The sequence below is a fragment of the Nycticebus coucang genome, chromosome 10, assembly GCF_027406575.1.
Source record: "Nycticebus coucang isolate mNycCou1 chromosome 10, mNycCou1.pri, whole genome shotgun sequence".
NCBI lineage: Eukaryota > Metazoa > Chordata > Mammalia > Primates > Lorisidae > Nycticebus > Nycticebus coucang.
Window position 1 is genome coordinate 32,534,468 of NC_069789.1, and position 25,960 is coordinate 32,560,427.

A 25,960-nucleotide genomic window follows, 5' to 3' on the forward strand; every position below is an offset into this window, starting at 1 on the left:
TGGCTCCCATACCTCAGTGGGTAGGGCACTGGCCACATACACCCAGGCTAGTGGGTTCGATCCCACCCTGGCCTACTAAAACAATAATGACAACTGCAATAACAACAACAAAAAAAATAGATGGGCATTGTGGCAGGCCCTACATTCCAGGCTACTTGGGAGGCTAAGGCAAGAGAATCACTTAAGCCCAAGAGTTTGAGGTTGCTGTGAGCTGTGATGCCATGGCACTCTACCCAGGGCAACAGCTTGAGACTATACACACACACACACACACACACACACACACACACAATGTCTATGGATATAAAATCAATGTCCACAAATCAGTAGCCTTTGTATATGCCAATAGCAGCCAAGATGAGAAGCTAATCACAGACACAATTCCCTTCACAGTAGCTTCAAAAAACATAAAATACCTAGGAATATACCTAACAAAAGAAGTGAAGGACCTCTACAAAGAAAATTATGAAACCCTAAGAAAAGAAATAGCAAAAGACATTAACAAATGGAAGAACATATCATGCTCATGACTGGGAAGAATCAACATTGTGAAAATGTCTATACTACTCAAAGAAATCTACAGATTCAATTCAATCCTCATTAAAATATCATCATAATACTTTCAAGATTTGGAAAAAAGAATTTTTCATTTTGTATGTAAAGAGAAGAAACCCCAAATAGCCAAGGCAATTCTTAGTAATAAAAACAAAGCCAGGGGTATCACCCTATCAGACTTCCAGCTATACTACAAGCCATAGTGATCAAAACAGCATGGTATTGGCACAAAAACAGAGACAGAGACATTTGGAACCAAATAGAAAACCATGAGATGAAACTAACATCTGACAGCCACCTGATCTTTGATAAACAAAACAAGAACATACACTGGGGAAAAGAATCCCTATTCAATAAGTGGTGTTGGGAGGACTGGATAACTGAAAAAGACTGAAACTGGACCTACACCTTTCACCACTTACAAAAATTGATTCAAGATGGATAAAAGATTTCAATCTGAGGCATGAAACAATAAAAGTCCTCAAAGAAAGTATGGGGGAAACACTTGAAGATACAGGGAAAGATTTTATGAAGAAGACTTCCATGGCAATTGCAACAACGAAAATAAACAAATGGTACTTAATTAAATTTAAAACCTCTGGACAGCTAAGGAAACAACAACCAAAGCAAATAAACAACCTTCAGAATGGGAAAAGATATTTGCATATTATGAATCAGACAAAAGCTTGATAACTAGGATCTATAGAGAACTCAAATTAATCAACAAATAAAGACTCAATAATCCCATATATCACTGGGCAAAAGACATGAATAGAACTTTCTATAAAGAAGACAAATGGCTAACAAACATATGAAAAAATGTTCATTGTCCCTAATCATCAGAGAAATGCAAATCAAAACCACCCTGAGATATCACCTAACCCCAGTGAGAATGGTCCATATCACAAAGTGTCACAGCTGCAGGTACTGCCATGGGTGTGGAAAGAGGGAACACTTTTACACTGATGGTGGGACTGCAAACTAATACAACTTTTTGGAAGGAAGTATGCAGAATCCTCAAAGAACTCAAACTTGACCTCCCATTTGATCCTACAAATCCATTACTAGGCATTTACCCAGAAGAAAAAAAAAATCCTTTTATCAAAAGGACATTTGGACTAGACTATTTATCACAACTCAATTTATAATCGCCAAAATGTGGAAATGCCCACCAACCCAGGAATGGATTAATGACCTGTGGTATATGTATACCATGAAATACTATTCAGCCATTAAAAAGATGAGACTTTACATGTTTTGTATTAACTTGGTTGGAGGTGGAATACCTTCTTCTTAGTAAGACATCATAATAATGGAGAAGCAAGAATCCAATGTACTCAGTTCTAATATGAAGACAGTAGATGACCTAATACAAGTAGGGGCTAGGGGAACGAGCAAGTGGGGAGAGCAGAGGAGGGATGGGGGTCACAATGTATGGCACACCTCTTGGGGGTGGGACACAATTATAAGAGGGACTTTATCTAACAAATGTAGTAAGTGTAACCTAATTCTTTGTACCCTCAATGAATCCCAAACAATAAACATAAATGAACAAACAAATAACGTAAGCCAACCAATCAATGCCACTTCTCTAATCTTAAACTATTTCTAGTAACATTCAATAAAATGAAAAGAAATATGACAAAATAAAAAGGAAAGGGGAAGGAGGATGTGAGAAGCTGCGAATATCTGCTTTCAGTAGGCACATAATGGTTTTCCCCTAATATCCCCCACAATAATCTTCCATTTATTTTGCTAGCTAGAACTATATCCCAAGGTATTTATAGCCCCTTTAATGGAAATTGTCAAGAAAGAAAAGATTAGGAAAAGGTGCTACACAGCAATTTATGGGGCTACAGTGCAGAGCAATTCTGAAAATAGGTAAGACCTTGCTGGAAGCTCTCAGATGGGTTCCTGGGGTATTTAAAATGCAGTATTCAGAACTGTACTTCATTTTATTAGTTGATTTGTCTGAAGATTGGTAAATCAGGAATTAAATACATGTGCACTTACACATACCCATACAACACTACAGGTGTTATAATAACATGTCAATGGACCTTTCAGGCTATGGAGACATGAGTCACTACTCCCCTCGAAAACAGCCTGGACTTGCTTTCCAAGCAAACCAGAATGTGTGTAGACATGGAGAGAGAGGAGGAAGGCTGCAGGGACATCTGCTTGTACATTTATTTTATTTTCTCATTGTAGTTGTTATTTTCTTGGTCTACATTACAAAAAAATACAAGACTGATATAGTTTGGATATGTTTCCTCTCCAAATCTCATGCTGAAATCTGATCCCCAGTGTTGGAGGTGGGAGGTGTTTGGATCATGGAGTGGATCCCTCATGTATGGCTTGGTGCTCTTCCTGATACAATGAGAGTTCACACTCATGCTATTAGTCCCCAGGAGAACTGGTTGCCTCTCTCTGTCTCTCTCTCTCACCATGTAACACAACTGCTCCCCCTTCACCTTGAGTGAAATCTCCCTGAGGCCCACACTTGAAGTAGGTGCTGGCACCATGCATCTTACACATTCTGCAGAACCATGAGCCAAATACACTTCTTGTCTTTATAAATTACCCAGTCTCAGGTACGCCATTATAGCTGTGCAAACCGCACTAAAATAAGGATAGATCCTAGGCTGAGTGACCAATAGCATGTAACAAAAGTAATGACCAGCTACTCAGGAGGCTGAGGCAGAGGATCATTTGAGCCCAAGAGTTCAATTATGAATTGAGGAATTGAGCTATGATCACAGGTGCTGCAGCCTAGGCATCGTATAAGACTTCATCTCATTAAAAAAGGAAGAGAAAAAAAAAAGAAGAAGTAATGGTATGTCATCTCCAGTATTGGGTTGTTAAAGTTTGTGGCTGGCTAGCCCACCCTCTCTGTCCTCTTGCTCTCAGTAGTACACATGAGCAGCCCTGCAGAGGTCCATGTGCCAACGAACTGACATCACAAGCCAAGAGCAATGAATTAAGACTAGCAACAATGATGTCAGTGAACTTGGAAGTAAACTCTCCCCAACCCAATTCAGTGTTGAGATGACTTCAGACCTGGCCAACAGCTTGGCTGCAACTTCCTGAAACATAAGCCAAAACTACCCAGCTAAGCCATGCTCAGATCCTCAACCCTCAGAAACTAGGCAAAATAATAAATGTTTCTTGTTTTTAAATGCTAAGTTATGGGGGTCATTTTTTGCATAGCAATAAATAATTATAATACAATTCTAAAGAAGAAAAGTCATGTAAGCATGTTGTTAGAGGCAGAAAAGCATGTGATAATATTCAACACCTATTTATAATTTTAAAAAAAACTTCCCAGTCATCTAGGAAAAGGCAGTGTCCTCATCTATGAAAGACTACTTACCACAAATAATGAAAAAGTTGCTATTTAGTGATTTTCTTAGTCTGCTTGTGCTGCTATAAGGGAACACCTGGGCCTGGGTAATTTATAAAGAGAAGAGGTGAATTTGGCTCCTGGCTCTGCAGGCTATACAGGAAGTCTGGCTTTAGCACCTGCTTCTGGTGAGAGATTTAGGGAGCTTCCACTCTTGGCAGAAGGTGAAGACCAGAGTGTATAGATCATTTGGTGAGATAAAAAGAAAGAGAAAGAGGCAGAAGGCGCCAGACCCTTTTTAACAACCAGCTCTCAGAAACTCTTTAGGGAATTAATAGAGTGTGAACTCACTTAGGGAGAACATAAATCTGTTCATGAGGGATCTACCTCCATGACCCACCTCCTACACTGGGGATCAGATTTCAGTGTGAGATCTGGAGGAGTCAAACAATCCACACTCTGACAGTGCCCAAGTGTTAAAACTTTCTCTGTGAAATGAGAAATGAGATGAGGATGCTTGAAATGCCCATCTTAATTTGATATTTTACCAGAAGTCCTAACCAGTGAAGTAAAGAGAGAAAAACAAAGTGAAAGAAATAAGGGTTGGATGGGAAAAGATTAAGCTGTTATTATCTCCAGATGACATGCCTATGTTCATGGAAAACCAAAAGTCTTCACAAATAAACTATTAGAATTAATGTTTAGCAAGCTCATTGGATAAATGGTGGAGGGAGGGTAATGGGTGGGGCCACATCTATGATGCATCTTAGAATGGGTACAGGCAATTGCACTAATGTACACAGCTATGATTTAACAATAAAAAAAAGGAAAAAAATAAATAAATAAAAAGTCATTGTATTTCTATATACCAGTAACAAGAAGTAGAAAAATAAATCTAAAATTAAAACCATCTACAAGCATTTGTAGGTCAAATACCTGACTATACATCTAACAAAAGATGTTCAAGACCTTACTAAATAGTGAATTATAAAACATTATTGTAATAATTTAAAGAAGACACATATAGAGGACACCAAAAATGAATATACATAGTGTACATGTACCACAATTTATTAATCCATTTGTGGATCGATGGGCACTTGGGCTTCTTCCATGACTTAGCAATTATGAATTGAGCTGCAATAAACATTCTGGTACAAATATCTTTGTTATGATGTGCTTTTTGGTCTTCTGGGTATATTATGCAGCCTTAAAGAAAGATGGAGACTTTACCTCTTTCATGTTTACATGGATGGAGCTGGAACATATTCTTCTTAGTAAAGTATCTCAAGAATGGAAGAAAAAGTACCCAATGTACTCAGCCCTACTATGAAACTAATTTAGGGTTTTCATATGAAAGCTATAACCCAGTTACAACCTAAAAATAGGGGGAAGGGGGAAAGGGAGGGGAGGGTGGGGGGAGGTGGGTGGAGGATTGGTGGGATTACACCAGCTTTGCATCTTACAAGGGTATATGTGAAACTTGGTAAACGGTCTGTAAAGCTAGTGAATGATGCCCCATGATCATATCAATGTACACAGCTATGATTTAATAAAAAAAATGAATATACAACGTAAGAAAGAAAAAAACTATAATAAAATTGTATATATAAAATTCCAAAACTACAGATGTTGGCATGGATGCAGAGAGAAGGGGACAGTTCTACACTGCTGGTGGAAATGTAAACTAATATGACCTTTTTGGAAAGAAGTTGGAGAACACTCAAGGAACTAAAAGTAGACCTATCATTTGATCCTGCAATTCTTCACCTAAGGATATACCCAGATGATCAAAAATTATTTTACAACAAAGACATTTGCACCAGAATGTTTATTGCAGCCCAATTCATAATAGCCAAGACATAGAAAGAGCCCAAGTGCCCACCGACCCATGAATGAATTAACAAATTGTGGTATATGTACACCATGGAATACTATGCAGCCATAAAAAAAGATGGAGACTTCACATTTCTTATGTTTACCTGGATGGAGCTGGAAAATATTCTTATTAGTAAAGTACCTCAAGAATGAGAAAAAAGTATCCAATGTACTCAATACCACTGTGAAATCAGTATATAGCCATCTAACAATCATACAAATGGTAAAACATAACTATAATCAAGAAAGTAGAAGGGAAGAGGACAGAAAGTGGAGGGGAGGGGGGATCAGGGAGGAGGGAAGGCATTTGGGGGGACCTCATCTAATGTGCATGATGCAATGGTACATTTCAAAACTATTAAGAAATGAGTATAATTGTGATGGATGTGTTACTTAGTTCAATGTAAACATTTCACATTATATATCAAAGTACTACCCTGAACCCCATAAATGCATCAATGTACAAAGTTATGATTTTAAAAAGATAATTAATTTAAAATAAAAAACATTGTATATATGCACATAACAAAAGAACACAAGTCACATTGAGCTCCTCTTGCAATTTCAGGAGTCAAATGATTACTGTAAATTTAATACAGTTTTTTCCTCTCTTAAAATGTGTATATATATTTTTGGCACGCTCTATATATGCACACGCACCAACACCCACACACAACATGTTCATGGATTAGAAGGTAAATTCTGGTATTCCAAACACAGATCTAGACATTCAGCACAACCCAGTTAAAATCCCAGCAGGCATTACTGAAAGACGTTGACAAATCAATGATAAAATGTACCTGGAAATGCAAAGTACTGATAATGTGCAAGATCATATGCAGTTTGAATGTGTCTGCCAAATTTCATGTATTGGAAACTTAATCCACATAATCACCTGTATATTGGATGTGGGGCCAGACAAAGTAATTAAGGTGGACCTCTGTGATGGGACTGGCAGCTTTCTAAGAGGAAGAGAGGCCAACCTGGCATGCACTGTCCTGCTGTCCCACCATGTGACACCCTCTGCCATCTGATGACCACCAAGGCCAGCACTGAGGGCCAATGCCATGCTCTGGGACTTCCCAGCCTCCAAAACCACGAGCCAAAGAGAGCCATGTTCTTTATAAATTGCCTAGTCTGTGGTATTCTGTTATAGAAACAGAAAACAGACTAAGATAAGACATAAACCTTCACTCCCTAAAAATGATCTGTGGAATTAGAAGCAAGAGAGTGAGAAATGAGTGCTATGCCTTTATTTCAGTTTCAGTAATTGGGATTTTAGGCGAAATACAAAGGTAAGTGAGAAAATTCTTAGAGTATCTACAGCAACATTATTTATAATAGCACAAATTGGAAATAATTCAAATGTCCATTGACAGGAAAGTGGATGAATCCATTGTATCTCCACACAATAAGTATGAGGCACCCACTGCAAGTAGCAGCACAGATACACTTTCGAACATTGTGTTGAACAAAAGGAACTGGACACAAAAAAGCACATACTTCCTAGTTCCTTTTATATCAAGTTGAAAACACACAGACCAAACCTGTGGTATGAGAGGAAGAGACAGTGGTTGCTGCTGGAGGGGAAAGAGTAGACGGTGATCAGAAAGGGCCTGGAGGGGAGCACTGTGGCCCTGTTTTGTTCTCTTTTGTCATGAGTAGTGCTGGCATGAGTGTGTAAAATTTGTGAAAATTCATTGAGCTATATGATTTGTACACTTTTATAAATGCATGTTCATTTGAAATAACTTATATTTAGATTTCTCCTGTGGTATCTCCTTGAAAGCATATTTAAGGAGACCTAACTGACCTCCAGTCAGTACCTGATGGTCTTCCTCTGCATGAGTAGAGGGACCTCTAGCATTTGGTTCTTATTAAACCAAGAAGTGCCCACAGGTGATTGCTGAGGCTCTTGCAACCTTTCCATCAGGCAGTCTGTCAACAGGTGTTATTGAAAACCACTCTACAGGAGGCGGAGCAAGATGGCAGCTGAGTAACAGCTTCCTTGCATCTGGGCACCATGAATCTGGGGAGATAGGACTCCAGGCATCTCTGGCTGGTGGGAACTGCCTAGCATCACTCCTATGAGGATACAGGGAGTCAGCGAGAGACTTCTGGACCCCAAGAGGAGGACTAAAACAGTGGAAAACCGGCACGTGGTCGCGAGTGTTCAATCCGTCTAAACCCACCCACAACTGTAAGTTCAGTAGCAGCGAGACTACAAACCAGAAAGGCCTTACCTGTGAACTGTTTTGATGTCCTTGGACTTGGCACTGAGTTGAACTGCTCTGGGGAAGGCCTGAGCGGGAGTGCGGAGAACTTTGGCCATTGTCTAGGGCCCCGGTCTGAGCCACTGAGCCAGATGGAGCTAATAGTGTTTGGCGGTGGGTCACACGGAACCATTGCCAGTGATCTGCTCCGGCAAGCTCCGCCCTCAGGGTCGCAGAGCTAGAAAAGGCTGGGAGCTTGTAACCCAGCAACCAAGTAGCCTAACGGTGGGGTCTGAGCCGCCTTGCACCCCTAACCCTCAGGGGCAGAGTGAGACCGGTTTTGGCACACTGGGTAAGTGGATAGCCACTTCAGCAGTGATTCCAGCGAGAAAGCTGGGAAAGCTTCTGCTTAGCAAGTTTACAAGTTGAAAGTGCCTTTTAAGTGGGCTGAAGAGAGATTTAGGGAGTCTACCAACTGGGGTTTGAGAAATCAGCAGCCTCCAGTCGTATCAGAACTGTGACTAACATCTCATACCCCAGAAGACCACGTGTTGCCCAGACAATATTCAATAACATATACAAACTGATTTGTTTTTGGTTGTGTATTTTTTTCTCTTTCTTTCTTTGGTTGGTTTTTTGTTTGTTTGTTTATTTTGACGTTGTTGATGTTCTTTTGTTTTTTAATTTCAATCTTTTCCATACAGATCCCTTTTTCTTTCTCAATTTTTCTAGTTCAATTATAATTTCCCATTGCTGCCTTTTTTAATAACTACAACTTCATTTTTGCTAGTGTTTCTACCCCTATAGTTTGGTTTTTCACCCACTTGTATCCCCGTAAAGGTTTCTGTTTGCTTGTTTTGGTTTGATTTATAGCATTTTTGTCTTTCCTCTCTACTTGGTGGAGGTGGGGTACTGTGTCTGATCAGGTTAGCAAAGAGCTGCTGACCTCAAGGGAACCACCCAACTGGGCACCCCCAGAAGGTGGGGTTTTTCAAGGTTGTGTCAAAGTACCCTACTGTACACCTATATTGCCCTGTCTCCCTCTTTCTGTACCTCTCTTCTTTTTGTCAATATTCCTTATACCCACCCCCTCTCCTTACCCTATCTTTCTTTTTTTTCTTATCACTCGGTCCTCCTTTCTTTCATCCCTTTTTTGCTCCTGAACATTCTCACCCTTCTGGTCCTGTAACCCTTAGTCCACAGGCACAAGAACTTAAAGAGTAAGAGGAAGTGAAAGGAAAATTAGGGCAAGGAAACAGATAAAAGAAATCACTCATGAGGAAGAATCAGCAGAAAACTCCAGGCAACATGAAGAACCAGTCCAGAACAACCCCACCAAGGGACCATGAGGTAGCTACTGCAGAGGATTCCACCTATACAGAAATGTTAGGAATGACAGAAAGGGAATTTAGAATACACTTGTTGAAAACAATGAAAGAAATGATGGAAACAATGAAGGAAACTGCTAATAAAGTGGAAAATAACCAAAAGGAAATCCAAAAACAGAATCAAATAAGAGATGAACGATATGAAGAATATAAAAAGGATATAGCAGAGCTGAAGGAAATGAAAGAGTCAATCAGGGAACTTAAAGATGCAATGGAAAGTATCAGCAACAGGTTAGACCATGCAGAAGAAAGAATTTCAGAGGTAGAAGACAAAGTTTTTGAGATAACTCAGATAGTAAAAGAGGCAGAAAAAAAGAGAGAGAAAGCAGAACGTTCACTGTCAGAATTATGGGACTTTATGAAGCGTTCCAACATACGAGTTATAGGAATTCCAGAAGGGGAAGAAGAATGCCCCAGAGGAATGGAAGCCATACTAGAGAATATTATAAAAGAAAATTTCCCAAATATCACCAAAGATTCTGACACACTGCTTTCAGAGGGATATCGGACCCCAGGTCGCCTCAACTCTAACCGAGCTTCTCCAAGACACATTGTGATGAACCTGTCCAAAGTCAAGATGAAAGAAAAGATTCTGCAAGCTGCCAGGAGTAAGCGCCAGTTGACCTACAGGGGCAAATCCATCAGAGTGACAGCAGACTTCTCTAATGAAACTTTCCAAGCAAGAAGACAATGGTCATCTACCTTTAATCTACTTAAACAGAACAATTTTCAGCCCAGAATTCTGTACCCTGCTAAGCTAAGCTTCAAAATTGACGGAGAAATCAAATCATTTACGGATATACAAACATTGAGGAAATTCGCCACAACAAGACCAGCTCTACAGGAAATACTTCAAGCTGTTCTGCCCACTGACCACCACAATGGATCAGCAGCAAAGTAAGAACTCAGAAATCAAAGGACAGAACCTAACCTCCACACTGATGCAAAAGATAAAACTAAGCAATGGACTCTCACCAAATAAGACGAATAGAATACTACCACACTTATCAATTATCTCAATCAATGTTAATGGCTTGAATTCCCCACTGAAGAGACATAGATTGGCTGACTGGATTAAAAAACACAAGCCATCCATTTGCTGTCTGCAAGAAACACACCTGGCTTCAAAAGACAAATTAAAGCTCCGAGTCAAGGGTTGGAAGACAATTTTTCAGGCAAATGGAATTCAGAAGAAAAGAGGAGTTGCAATCTTATTTTCAGATACATGTGGATTTAAAGCAACTAAAGTCAAAAAAGACAAAGATGGTCACTTTATATTGGTCAAGGGAAAACTACAACAAGAAGACATTTCAATTCTAAATATTTATACACCCAATTTAAATGCTCCCAGATTCTTGAAGCAGACCTTGCTCAGTCTGAGCAATATGATATCTGATAATACCATCATAACAGGGGACTTTAACACACCTTTTACAGAGCTGGACAGATCCTCCAAACAGAAATTAAACAAAGATATAAGAGATTTAAATGAGACCCTAGAACAACTATGCTTGATAGACGCATATAGAACACTCCACCCCAAAGACAAAGAATATACATTCTTCTCATCACCCCATGGAACATTCTCCAAAATTGATCATATCTTGGGACACAAAACAAATATCAACAGAATCAAAAGAATTGACATTTTACCTTGTATCTTTTCAGACCATAAGGCACTAAAGGTGGAACTCAACTCTAACAAAAATGCTCAACCCCACCCAAAGGCATGGAAATTAAACAATCTTCTGTTGAATAACACATGGGTGCAGGAAGAAATAAAACAGGAAATCATTAACTTCCTTGAGCATAACAACAATGAAGACACAAGCTACCAAAACCTGTGGGATACTGCAAAAGCAGTTTTGAGAGGAAAATTCATCGCTTTAGATGCCTACATTCGAAAAACAGAAAGAGAACACATCAACAATCTCACAAGAGATCTTATGGAATTGGAAAAAGAAGAACAATCTAAGCCTAAACTCAGTAGAAGAAAAGAAATATCCAAAATCAAATCAGAGATCAATGAAATTGAAAACAAAAGAATCATTCAGAAAATTAATGAAACAAGGAGTTGGTTTTTTGAAAAAATAAATAAAATAGATAAACCATTGGCCAGACTAACTAGAAATAGAAAAGTAAAATCTCTAGTAACCTCAATTAGAAACGATAAAGGGGAAATAACAACTGATCCCACAGAGATACAAGAGATCATCTCTGAATACTACCAGAAACTCTATGCCCAGAAATTTGACAATATGAAGGAAATGGATCAATATTTGGAATCGCACCCTCTCCCTAGACTTAGTCAGGAAGAAATAGAGCTCCTGAACAGACCAATTTCAAGCACTGAGATCAAAGAAACAATAAAAAAGCTTCCAACTAAAAAATGCCCTGGTCCAGATGGCTTCACTCCAGAATTCTATCAAACCTTCAAGGAAGAGCTTATTCCTGTACTGCAGAAATTATTCCAAAAAACTGAGGAAGAAGGAACTGTTGTCTTCCCCAACACATTCTATGAAGCAAACATCACCTTGATACCAAAACCAGGAAAAGACCCAAACAAAAAGGAGAATTTCAGACCAATCTCACTCATGAATATAGATGGAAAAATTCTCAGCAAAATCCTAGCCAATAGATTACAGCTTATCATCAAAAAAGTCATTCATCATGATCAAGTAGGCTTCATCCCAGGGATGCAAGGCTGGTTTAACATACGCAAGTCCATAAACGTTATCCACCATATTAACAGAGGCAAAAATAAAGATCACATGATCCTCTCAATAGATGCAGAAAAAGCATTTGATAAAATCCAGCATCCTTTTCTAATTAGAACACTGAAGAGCATACGCATAGGTGGCACATTTCTAAAACTGATTGAAGCTATCTATGACAAACCCACAGCCAATATTTTACTGAATGGAGTAAAACTGAAAGCTTTTCCTCTTAGAACTGGAACCAGACAAGGTTGTCCTCTGTCACCTTTACTATTCAACATAGTGCTGGAAGTTCTAGCCAATACAATTAGGCAAGACAAGGAAATAAAGGGAATCCAAATGGGAGCAGAGGAGGTCAAACTCTCCCTCTTTGCTGACGACATGATCTTATACTTAGAGAACCCCAAAGACTCAACCACAAGACTCCTAGAAGTCATCAAAAAATACAGTAATGTTTCAGGATATAAAATCAATGTCCACAAGTCAGTAGCTTTTGTATACACCAATAACAGTCAAGATGAGAAGCTAATTAAGGACACAACTCCCTTCACCATAGTTTCAAAGAAAATGAAATACCTAGGAATATACCTTACGAAGGAGGTGAAGGACCTCTATAAAGAAAACTATGAACTCCTCAGAAAGGAAATAGCAGAGGATATTAACAAATGGAAGAACATACCATGCTCATGGATGGGAAGAATCAACATTGTTAAAATGTCTATACTTCCCAAAGTAATCTACCTATTCAATGCCATTCCTATCAAAGTACCTACATCGTACTTTCAAGATTTGGAAAAAATGATTCTGCGTTTTGTATGGAAACGGAAAAAACCCCGCATAGCTAAGGCAGTTCTTAGTAACAAAAATAAAGCTGGGGGCATCAGCATACCAGAGTTTAGTCTGTACTACAAAGCCATAGTGCTCAAGACAGCATGGTACTGGCACAAAAACAGAGACATAGACACTTGGAATCGAATTGAACACCAAGAAATGAAACTAACATCTTACAACCACCTAATCTTTGATAAACCAAACAAGAACTTACCTTGGGGGAAAGACTCCCTATTCAATAAATGGTGTTGGGAGAACTGGATGTCTACATGTAAAAGACTGAAACTGGACCCACACCTTTCCCCACTCACAAAAATTGATTCAAGATGGATAAAGGACTTAAATTTAAGGCATGAAACAATAAAAATCCTCCAAGAAAGCATAGGAAAAACACTGGAAGATATTGGCCTGGGGGAAGACTTCATGAAGAAGACTGCCATGGCAATTGCAACAACAACAAAAATAAACAAATGGGACTTCATTAAACTGAAAAGCTTCTGTACAGCTAAGGAGACGATAACCAAAGCAAAGAGACAACCCACACAATGGGAAAGGATATTTGCATATTTTCAATCAGACAAAAGCTTGATAACCAGGATCTATAGAGAACTCAAATTAATCCACATGAAAAAAGCCAACAATCCCTTATATCAATGGGCAAGAGACATGAATAGAACTTTCTCTAAAGACGACAGACGAATGGCTAACAAACACATGAAAAAATGTTCATCATCTCTATATATTAGAGAAATGCAAATCAAAACATCCCTGAGATATCATCTAACCCCAGTGAGAATGGCCCACATCACAAAATCTCAAAACTGCAGATGCTGGCGTGGATGTGGAGAGAAGGGAACACTTTTACACTGCTGGTGGGACTGCAAACTAGTACAACCCTTCTGGAAGGAAGTATGGAGAAACCTCAAAGCACTCAACCTAGACCTCCCATTCGATCCTGCAATCCCATTACTGGGCATCTACCCAGAAGGAAAAAAATCCTTTTATCATAAGGATACTTGTACTAGACTGTTTATTGCAGCTCAATTTACAATCGCCAAAATGTGGAAATAGCCTAAATGCCCACCAACCCAGGAATGGATTAACAAGCTGTGGTATATGTAATATGGAATACTATTCAGCCATTCAAAAAAATGGAGACTTTACATCCTTCGTATTAACCTGGATGGAAGTGGAAGACATTACTCTTAGTAAAGCATCACAAGAATGGAGAAGCATGAATCCTATGTACTCAATCTTGATATGAGGACAATTAATGACAATTAAGTTTATGGGGGGGGAAGCAGAAAGAGAGATGGAGGGAGGGGGGTGGGGCCTTAGTGTGTGTCACACTTTATGGGGGCAAGACATGATTGCAAGAGGGACTTTACCTAACAATTGTAATCAGTGTAACTGGCTTATTGTACCCTCAATGAATCCCCAACAATAAAAAAAAAAAAAAAGAAAACCACCCTACACCCCATTCTTTTCAACTTCGGGTTTAGTCAGCAGACAGTGACATGGCCAAGCATGATTCGCAGAGCCTTCAGCTATTAAAGCCAGGCAAGGCCTCTGAGGCCTCTCCCTGGTGCTCCATCATGGACGTTTCTCATCCTGAATTTCCACCCTGAAATGCACTGTGGGTAATGGAGAAGATCTGGGAAAAGAAATGATGGAAACAAAATATGAGGAGGAGAGGCAGAGGCCTTAGAAGTGATCTTACATTTCAGACGGTAAAGACAAGTTGTTTATTACTTTGTCTAGAGACTACAATATGGTAATTTAACATCTGTAGACTATGAAGAGAAAAATCTTTCAACCCTGCAATCCAAGAATCCTCTTCTCAGCCAAAATGTTATTCTCTGGTCAATATGCAAGAAATATAATTGAGAATTTAGAGCATATACTACCCACATACCTAGGGTTGTAGTACACACTTGCAATGGGTTAAACCCACATTTATCCCATCCAACCTCAAAATCCACTAATGAAATAAAAATGGAATCAAAGCACAGATCTCAGTTTTGTGAATAGAAAGACAAAAGAGTAAACATGATATGCCAAGGTGCATCTTTCCTCACTTGGTCATGGTAGAAATCTCAAATTATAAAAGGAAAGTAAAACTTTCACAATCTATTTTATCTAGTCAGAAGACAATAAAACTAGATAAGAATAAGAATAAGGAAGCAAAAAAAAAAAAACACCTTTAGCTATTATAAAATTAAGAAACACAGCCATGGATCAAAGAGAAAACCAAAAGTAAAATTATAAATGGCCTAGAAATGCATTTACACTGCTGGTGGGATTGTAAACGGATACAACCCATGTGGAAAGAAGTATGGAGACTCCTCAAAGAGCTGAAAGTAGACCTTCCATTTGATCACACAATCTCACTACTAGGTATCTACCCAGAAGAAAAAAAAATCATTTTACCCTAAGGACATTTTCATTAGAATGTTTATTGCAGCTCAATTCACAATCACCAAGACATGGAATCAACCTAAGTCCCCAACAACCCTTGAACAGATTAATAAACTGTGGTTATATGTATACCACGGAATACTATTCAGCCGTAAAAAAAGATGGAGACTTGGAAAATTAGAATCCGTTTCAGGCCCCGAAAAGGCGTTGGAAGGGCTAGATTGTTCTAACTGTCCTAGCAGCTGGAATCTTGTGTGCGGTGCGGAGAAGCCCTGGGAAGCCGAGGCGGCTGCTGCCGACAGGGAAGATGGCACTCTCCAGTAGTCTCCCAGAAGTATGCAAAGCGGAAGGCTCCCCACGGCTTTCCAAGGCGGGTCTTCCAACGTCATAAACGTCACCTTCGTCTGAATAAAGGTGGACTTACTGGTTCATCTGACCTGTTTATTGTTTGTTCATGGATTAGCAGATGAGTCCAGGACAAATGCTTGTGAGAGTAAGTGTGGAGTCATTAACAAGGAGCATGTAATGGCTGCAGCAAAAGTAATTCTAAAGAAAAGCCGAGGTTAGACATCAAAGAACACACATTCTGGAAAATAATATGATCCATTATTTTAGGTGGTAACAGTTCATAAGAACATTTTTTGCATATCATGGATTATTAAAACATGGGCTAGTTCAGGGATGGGGGGTTGTTTGTTTGTTTGTTTGCTGGTATTGAAATATCTTAAGTAAATATGTAGGACTATTTTTCCTTTTTAAAGAACCATGTTCTTTTCACTTCTAGTGGCCTTTGTTTTGCTTCTGTTTTGTTGCTATTGCAAATTTTTGCATACCAAAAATGACATCTTACTATTAACAAGCTTGGAGAGATTTACTTCTTAGAAATAAGTTTGTATGTATTAGATTTGCCCACAATTAACTATGGTATTAATTTAATCTCTGAAGAAAAAACAACATGCCGTCAAATCTTGGTGTACTTTTAAGTATTATTCATTTTAATGGAAAACAAAGTAATCTTTTTTTATCATGCCAATAGTAATGATATGATTTCTCATCTGAAGGATTGTAGACATCAACTAGGTTTCTTCAAAACCTGTCTCGGAGGGGGAGACAAGATGGCGGACTGAAGCCAGCTTTCAACAAAGGCTCCCGTCCAGAAGGAGAGATAAGGGACAGGAATTTAGTAAGTATCCTGGTGGACTTGAGCCTCACCAAGAGAGAAGGCTGAAGAACGCACATCAACACCGCTGAGGCAAGTTGTGACCACAAGGACGCAAACAAAAGGTACAAAATCCACCACCAAGCGGACGGGAGTCCCCCTCCCCCATGAGACTGGCTCTAGAGCCCCATAATTGAACAAGCGGGCAGAAATTAGAGCCCTTTAATTTCCACGGTCTCTCCACGGGAGAGACCTTCTAAAAACTGGACCTACCTCCCCTACTGGGGTGCCGTGGCGTTCTCCTGCCGGACATAGGGCTGAATAAAACTTTGGGAATCCTCTGCCGGCAACCCTGAATCCCCGGCGCTCCCCTCCCGCCCACTGAGGTCTGGAGGCCTGTCCCCCAGGACTTCGGATACTTGGGTGATTTCTCAAGGGGAGTGGACAGTCCCCTTGAGTGCGACTGGTCAGCATTGACTCTGAGGCGCGCCGAGTGAGGAGAGGGCACCGGGCTGAGGGGGAGTCACGCCTCGCGGCACTTCCCTGCGGTGCAGTGCAGCAACCCTCCCCGGGCATACGGGGCCCAAGACTGAATCAGACTCTGGCCTCCCCGCTGAGAGCTGAGAACCCCTACTCTCACTCGGGGTCTGAGGGCCTATCCCCCAGGAGTTCGGATCCTTGGGTGATTTCTCAAGGGGAGTGGACAGTCCCCGAGTTGCGACTGGTCAGCATTGACTCTGAGGCGCGCAAGTGAGGAGAGGGCACCGGGCTGAGTCACGACTCGCGGCACTTATCTGCGGTGCAGTGCAGCAACCCTCCCCAGGCATACGGGGCCCAAGACTGAATCAGACTCTGGCCTCCCCGCTGAGAGCTGAGAACCCCTACTCTCACTCGGGGTCTGAGGGCCTATCCCCCAGGAGTTCGGCTCCTTGGGTGATTTCTCGAGGGGAGTGCACAGTGCCTGAGCTGCGTCAGGTCAGCCCTGATTCTGGGATATGTGAGCGAGGAGAGGGCACTCTGCTGAGGGGAAATCAAGCCTTGGCGGCACTTCCCTGCGGTGCAGTGCAGGAGCCCTCCCCGGACCGTAGTATTGCGTGAAACTGAATGAAACTCTAGCTTCCCCCCGCCCCACTCCCAATCGGGGTCTGGGGGCCCATCCCCCAAGAGTTCTGATTCTTGGGGGATCTCTTAAGGGGTGTGGACCCAGCACAAACTGCGGCCGCTCAGTGCTGACTCTGGGGCATGGGACAGAGGAGAAAAGGGTCGCCTGAGTGCCCAAAGAGCAGCAGTTCCCTGGAGGTAGATCAACAGCCGTTTTTTCTTTAACGGCAGAACGCTCACTTCTGGATATTCTGAGGCCACACCCCCTGTCTCCCTGGGCAACCAGAGGAGGCCACCGGTGACACGGCTCACAAACCCGGAAGCCTCCAGGGCGGGGCCGACCCAGAGAGGTGTTCAGACGCAATTCTCCAGCAGCAAAGACGTTTGAACTCAAAACAGCCCGTCTCCTGTAGGCGACGACAAGAACAGAGACAGAACCTCACAAAGTTGTCTGTTCTGTTCTGTTCTGTTAGCAGCATGCATCAGGGACGGGGCTAAGCCTGAGTGAACACCTCCTTCCCATCACCTGCATCAAACACTCAAAGATGTCAGGCCCCATCTCCTCCTGCTAGATAGCGGCAGTCTGCGGGGGCCTGGCAGACTTCCTTGCGATTCAGGCAGGTGCAAACCCCTGGAGTGTCTGTTCACTGCAGGCAACTGGGTTAGCCATCTGCAGAGATACCAGTGACTGGGTCCGACGGAGGGGCAAAGTGGGGAAGGAGACGTCAACCTTCCCAGACTGCTCTGTTTGCTGGGTGGCTCCTCCTGACTCCACGCTGCACTGGGGTGAGCCGTGTCAGAGGAGTCACCAGGCCCCTGTGATCCAGTTCCCAGAGACCTCTTGAACCCTTCCACCCGAGACAAGTGCCGATTGAGACAGTTGATTCGGACCTTTTGAACTGGGCTAATAGACTGAGGACTCTTCAGGCGGTGCCCTGGGTGTGCGATTGTAGGAAGGTTTGATTCTCCTTTTCCAACTGGGGCCAGAGGTGGGCAGGCGGGGTGACTTAATTGCTGATTTTTCCACACAGCTGAGACTTCAAGCCAGAGTAGAAGTTGCAATAGGATCGAACAGAAACCAGCTGAAAACAAGACAGAACCACTTTGCTCCACCACACCAGACAGGGCCCCAGTTTCTCAGGCCACAACACTGTACGGGCCCTCGATAAAACCCCAGGGGAAAAACCAAAGGGAGTAAACCATGGGGCGGAATCAGCGGAAAAACTCTGGTAACATGAATAACCAGAATAGATCAACCCCCCAAGAAAAGATACGGCAGATGTGATTGAAGATCCCATTCATAAACAACTGGCTGAGATGTCAGAAGTCGAATTCAGAATTTGGTTTGTAGACAAGATTAATAAAATGGAATTAGGAATTCGAGGAGAAATTCAAAAATTGTCTCAAGAATTTAACGAATTTAAAGACAAAACCACCAAAGACTTAGACACACTGAAACAAGAACTTACAGCCCTCAAAGATATGAAAAATACAGTAGAATCCCTCAGTAACAGAATGGAGCAAGCAGAAGAAAGGATTTCTGACATTGAAGATAAAGTCTTCGAATGCTCCCAATCTCTCAAAGAGGAAGAGAAATGGAGAGCAAAAACGGATCACTCACTCAGAGAACTCTCAGATAATTTGAAAAAAAACAACATAAGGGTTATAGGAATTTCGGAGACTGATGAAGTAGCTGCCAAGGACACAGAGGCCCTTCTACATGAAATTATGAAAGAAAATTTTCCAGACATGCCTAGAGAATCTGAAATTCAGATAGCAGACAGCTTCAGAACCCCAGCACGATTCAACCCCAATAAGCCATCTCCCAGACATATCATAATTAGCTTCACTAAAGTTAACATGAAAGAGAAGATTCTCAAAGCAGCCCGGCGAAAGAAAACTATAACGTACAAAGGTAAGAATATTAGAATAACTGCAGATCTCTCTGCTGAAACTTTTCAAGCAAGAAGAGGCTGGTCATCAACTTTTAATCTCCTAAAGCAAAAAAACTTTCAACCCAGGATCTTGTATCCAGCTAAACTGAGTTTCATCTATGATGGAGAAATTAAATACTTCAATGACATTCATATGTTGAAAAAATTTGCCATAAGTAAACCAGCTCTTCAGGATGTTCTCAGACCTATCCTCCACAATGACCAACCCAATCCTATACCACAAAAGTAAACTCACTCAGAATCTTCGGATCAAACTCCAACTTCCACACTGGCGAAAGGATTAAAAATGTCCACTGGACCTTTGAAAAACTCGATACCCAAAATTCCACCAGTCTTATCAATACTCTACATCAATGTGAATGGCTTAAACTGTCCTCTAAAGAGGCATAGGTTAGCTGACTGGATACAAAAACTCAAGCCAGATATTTGTTGCATACAAGAGTCACATCTCAACTTAAAAGACAAATACAGACTCAGGGTGAAAGGATGGTCATCCATATTTCAGGCAAATGGTAATCAGAAAAATCAGGTGTTGCAATTTTATTTGCAGATACAGTAGGCTTTAAACCATCAAAAGTAAGGAAGGACAAGAATGGTCACTTCATATTTGTTAAGGGTAATACTCAATATGACGAGATCTCAATTATTAATATCTATGCACCCAACCAGAATGCACCTCAATTTATAAGAGAAACTCTAACAGACATGAGTAACTTGATTTCCTCCAGCTCCATAAACGTTGGAGATTTCAACACTCCCTTGGCAGTGTTGGATCGATCCTCCAGAAAGAAGCTGAGCAAAGAAATCTTAGATTTAAACCTAACCATCCAATATTTAGATTTAGCAGACATCTACAGAACATTTCATCCCAACAAAACTGAATACACATTCTTCTCATCAGCCCACGGAACTTACTCCAAAATTGATCACATTTTAGGTCACAAGTCTAACCTCAGTAAATTTAAAGGAATAGAAATTATTCCATGCATCTTCTCGGACCATCATGGAATAAAACTTGAATTGAGTAACAACAGGAATCTGCATACCCATACAAAAACATGGAAGTTAAATAACCTTATGCTGAATGATAGCTGGGTCAGAGATGAGATTAAGAAAGAAATCACCAATTTTTTGGAACAAAATGACAATGAAGACACAAGCTATCAGAACCTCTGGGACACTGCAAAGGCAGTTCTAAGAGGGAAATTTATACCACTGCAAGCCTTCCTCAAGAGAACGGAAAGAGAGGAAGTTAACAACTTAATGGGACATCTCACGCAACTGGAAAAGGAAGAACATTCCAACCCCAAACCCAGTAGAAGAAAAGAAATAACCAAAATTAGAGCAGAATTAAATGAAATTGAAAACAAAAGAATAATACAACAGATCAATAAATCAAAAAGCTGGTTTTTTGAAAAGGTCAATAAAATAGATAAGCCTCTGGCCAAACTAATCAGGAAAAAAAGAGTAAAATCTCTAATATCATCAATCAGAAACAACAAAGACAAAATAACCACAGACTCATCAGAAATCCAAAAAATCCTTAATGAATATTACAAGAAACTTTATTCTCAGAAATATGAAAATCTGAATGAAATAGACCGATACTTGGAAGCACGCCACCTTCCAAGACTTAACCAGAATCAAGTGGAAATGTTGAACAGACCCATATCAAGTTCAGAAATAGCATCAACTATACAAAACCTCCCTATAAAGAAAAGCCCGGGACCAGATGGTTTCACGTCAGAATTCTACCAAACCTTTAAAGAGGAATTAGTACCTATATTACTCAACCTGTTCCAAAATGTAGAAAAAGAAGGAAGACTACCCAACACGTTCTATGAAGCAAATATCACCCTGATCCCCAAACCAGGAAAAGACCCAACAAGAAAAGAAAATTATAGACCAATATCACTAATGAATATAGATGCAAAAATATTCAACAAGATCCTAACAAACAGAATCCAGCAACACATCAAACAAATTATACATCATGACCAAGTTGGTTTTATCCCAGGGTCTCAAGGCTGGTTCAATATACGTAAATCTATAAATGTAATTCAGCACATAAACAAATTAAAAAACAAAGACCATATGATTCTCTCAATTGATGCAGAAAAAGCTTTTGATAATATCCAGCATCCCTTCATGATCAGAACACTCAAGAAAATTGGTCTAGAAGGAACTTTTCTTAAACTGATAGAGGCTATCTACAGCAAACCCACAGCCAATATCATATTGAATGGAGTTAAATTGGAATCATTTCCACTCAGATCAGGAACCAGACAAGGCTGCCCATTGTCTCCATTGCTTTTCAACATTGTAATGGAAGTTTTAGCCACCGCAATTAGGGAAGAAAAGGCGATCAAGGGTATCCATATAGGGTCAGAAGAGATCAAACTCTCGCTCTTCGCAGATGATATGATTGTGTATCTGGAAAACACTAGGGACTCTACTACAAAACTCCTAGAAGTGATCAAGGAATACAGCAGCGTCTCAGGTTACAAAATCAACATTCATAAATCGGTAGCCTTTATATACACCAACAACAGTCAAATTGAAAAAGCAGTTAAGGACTCTATCCCATTCACAGTAGTGCCAAAGAAGATGAAATATTTGGGAATTTACCTAACAAAAGACGTGAAAGATCTCTATAAAGAGAACTATGAAACTCTAAGAAAAGAAATAGCCGAAAATGTTAACAAATGGAAAAACATACCATGCTCATGGCTAGGAAGAATCAACATTATCAAAATGTCCATACTACCCAAAGCAATATATAATTTCAACGCACTCCCTATTAAAGCTCCACTGTCATATTTTAAAGATCTTGAAAAAACAGTACTTCGTTTTATATGGAATCAGAAAAAACCTCGAATAGCCAAGACATTACTCAGAAATAAAAACAAAACAGGAGGAATCACACTACCAGACCTCAGACTTTACTACAAATCGATAGTGATCAAAACAGCATGGTATTGGCACAAAAACAGAGAAGTAGATATCTGGAACAGAATAGAGAACCAAGAGATGAATCCAGCTACTTACTGCTATTTGATTTTTGACAAGCCAATTAAAAACATTCAGTGGGGAAAAGATTCCCTATTTAACAAATGGTGCTGGGTGAACTGGCTGGCAACCTGCAGAAGACTGAAATTGGACCCACACCTTTCACCATTAACTAAGATAGACTCTCATTGGATTAAAGATTTAAACTTAAGACATGAAACTATAAAAATACTAGAGGAGAATGCAGGGAAAACCCTTGAAGAAATTGGTCTGGGTGAGTATTTCATGAGGAGAACCCCCCGGGCAATTGAAGCAGCTTCAAAAATACACTACTGGGACTTGATCAAACTAAAAAGCTTCTGCACAGCTAAGAACACAGTAAGCAGAGCAAGCAGACAGCCCTCAGAATGGGAGAAGATATTTGCAGGGTATAACTCTGACAAAGGTTTAATAACCAGAATCCACAGAGAACTCAAACGCATCAGCAAGAAAAAAACAAGGGATCCCATCGCAGGCTGGGCAAGGGATTTGAAGAGAAACTTCTCTGAAGAAGACAGGCGCAAGGCCTTCAGACATATGAAAAAATGCTCATCATCTTTAATCATCAGAGAAATGCAAATCAAAACTACTTTGAGATATCATCTAACTCCAATGAGACTAGCCTATATCACAAAATCTCAAGACCAGAGATGTTGGCGTGGATGCGGAGAAAAGGGAACACTTCTGCACTGCTGGTGGGAATGCAAATTAATACATTCCTTTTGGAGGGATATATGGAGAACACTCAGAGATCTAAAAATAGATCTGCCATTCAATCCTGTAATTCCTCTGCTGGGCATATACCCAGAAGACCAAAAATCACAACATAACAAAGATATTTGTACCAGAATGTTTATTGCAGCCCAATTCATAATTGCTAAGTCATGGAAAAAGCCCAAGTGCCCATCGATCCACGAATGGATTAATAAATTGTGGTATATGTATACCATGGAACACTATGCAGCCTTAAAGAAAGATGGAGACTTTACCTCTTTCATGTTTACATGGATGGAGCTGGAACATATTCTTCTTAGTAAAGTATCCCAAGAATGGAAGAAAAAATACCCAATGTACACAGCCCTACTATGAAACTAATTTGGGACTCTCACATGAAAGCTATAACCCAGCTACAACTTAACAATAGGGGGAAGTGGGAAAGGGGGGGGTGGGTAGAGGGAGGGGAATCGGTGGGATCACACCTGTGGTGCATATTACAGGGGTATTTGCGAAACTTGGTAAATGTAGAATATAAATGTTTTGGCACAGTAACTGAGATAACGCCGGAAAGGCTATGTTAACCACTGGGATAAAAATGTGTCAAATGGTTTATGAAGTGAGTGTATGATGCCCCATAATCATATCATTGTATACACTTATGATTTAATAAAAAAATTAAAAAAAAAAAAAGCTGGTTTTTTGAAAAGGTCAATAAAATAGATAAACCTCTGGCCAACCTAATCAGGAAAAAAAGAGTAAAATCTCTAATATCATCAATCAGAAACAACAAAGACGAAATAACCACAGACTCATCAGAAATCCAAAAAATCCTTAATGAATATTACAAGAAACTTTATTCTCAGAAATATGAAAATCTGAAGGAAATAGACCAATACTTGGAAGCATGCCACCTTCCAAGACTTAACCAGAATCAAGTGGAAATGTTGAACAGACCCATATCAAGTTCAGAAATAGCATCAACTATACAAAACCTCCCTAAAAAGAAAAGCCCGGGACCAGATGGTTTCACGTCAGAATTCTACCAAACCTTTAAAGAGGAATTAGTACCTATATTACTCAACCTGTTCCAAAATGTAGAAAAAGAAGGAAGACTACCCAACACGTTCTATGAAGCAAACATCACCCTGATCCCCAAACCAGGAAAAGACCCAACAAGAAAAGAAAATTATAGACCAATATCACTAATGAATATAGATGCAAAAATATTCAACAAGATCCTAACAAACAGAATCCAGCAACACATCAAACAAATTATACATCATGACCAAGTTGGTTTTATCCCAGGGTCTCAAGGCTGGTTCAATATACGTAAATCTATAAATGTAATTCAGCACATAAACAAATTAAAAAACAAAGACCATATGATTCTCTCAATTGATGCAGAAAAAGCTTTTGATAATATCCAGCATCCCTTCATGATCAGAACACTCAAGAAAATTGGTCTAGAAGGGACTTTTCTTAAACTGATAGAGGCTATCTACAGCAAACCCACAGCCAATATCATATTGAATGGAGTTAAATTGGAATCATTTCCACTCAGATCAGGAACCAGACAAGGCTGCCCATTGTCTCCATTGCTTTTCAACATTGTAATGGAAGTTTTAGCCACCGCAATTAGGGAAGAAAAGGCGATCAAGGGTATCCATATAGGGTCAGAAGAGATCAAACTCTCGCTCTTCGCAGATGATATGATTGTGTATCTGGAAAACACTAGGGACTCTACTACAAAACTCCTAGAAGTGATCAAGGAATACAGCAGCGTCTCAGGTTACAAAATCAACATTCATAAATCGGTAGCCTTTATATACACCAACAACAGTCAAATTGAAAAAGCAGTTAAGGACTCTATCCCATTCACAGTAGTGCCAAAGAAGATGAAATATTTGGGAATTTACCTAACAAAAGACGTGAAAGATCTCTATAAAGAGAACTATGAAACTCTAAGAAAAGAAATAGCCGAAAATGTTAACAAATGGAAAAACATACCATGCTCATGGCTAGGAAGAATCAACATTATCAAAATGTCCATACTACCCAAAGCAATATATAATTTCAACGCACTCCCTATTAAAGCTCCACTGTCATATTTTAAAGATCTTGAAAAAACAGTACTTCGTTTTATATGGAATCAGAAAAAACCTCGAATAGCCAAGACATTACTCAGAAATAAAAACAAAACAGGAGGAATCACACTACCAGACCTCAGACTTTACTACAAATCGATAGTGATCAAAACAGCATGGTATTGGCACAAAAACAGAGAAGTAGATATCTGGAACAGAATAGAGAACCAAGAGATGAATCCAGCTACTTACTGCTATTTGATTTTTGACAAGCCAATTAAAAACATTCAGTGGGGAAAAGATTCCCTATTTAACAAATGGTGCTGGGTGAACTGGCTGGCAACCTGCAGAAGACTGAAATTGGACCCACACCTTTCACCATTAACTAAGATAGACTCTCATTGGATTAAAGATTTAAACTTAAGACATGAAACTATAAAAATACTAGAGGAGAATGCAGGGAAAACCCTTGAAGAAATTGGTCTGGGTGAGTATTTCATGAGGAGAACCCCCCGGGCAATTGAAGCAGCTTCAAAAATACACTACTGGGACT

The 25,960-nt window shown here is 40.1% G+C and overlaps 1 pseudogene; it reads left to right on the forward strand.

Annotated features, from left to right (window-relative positions):
• Positions 1-2,603: 2,603 nt before the first annotated feature.
• On the forward strand, positions 2,604-15,910 carry LOC128596377 (centromere protein W-like; annotated as a pseudogene).
• Positions 15,911-25,960: the final 10,050 nt, after the last annotated feature.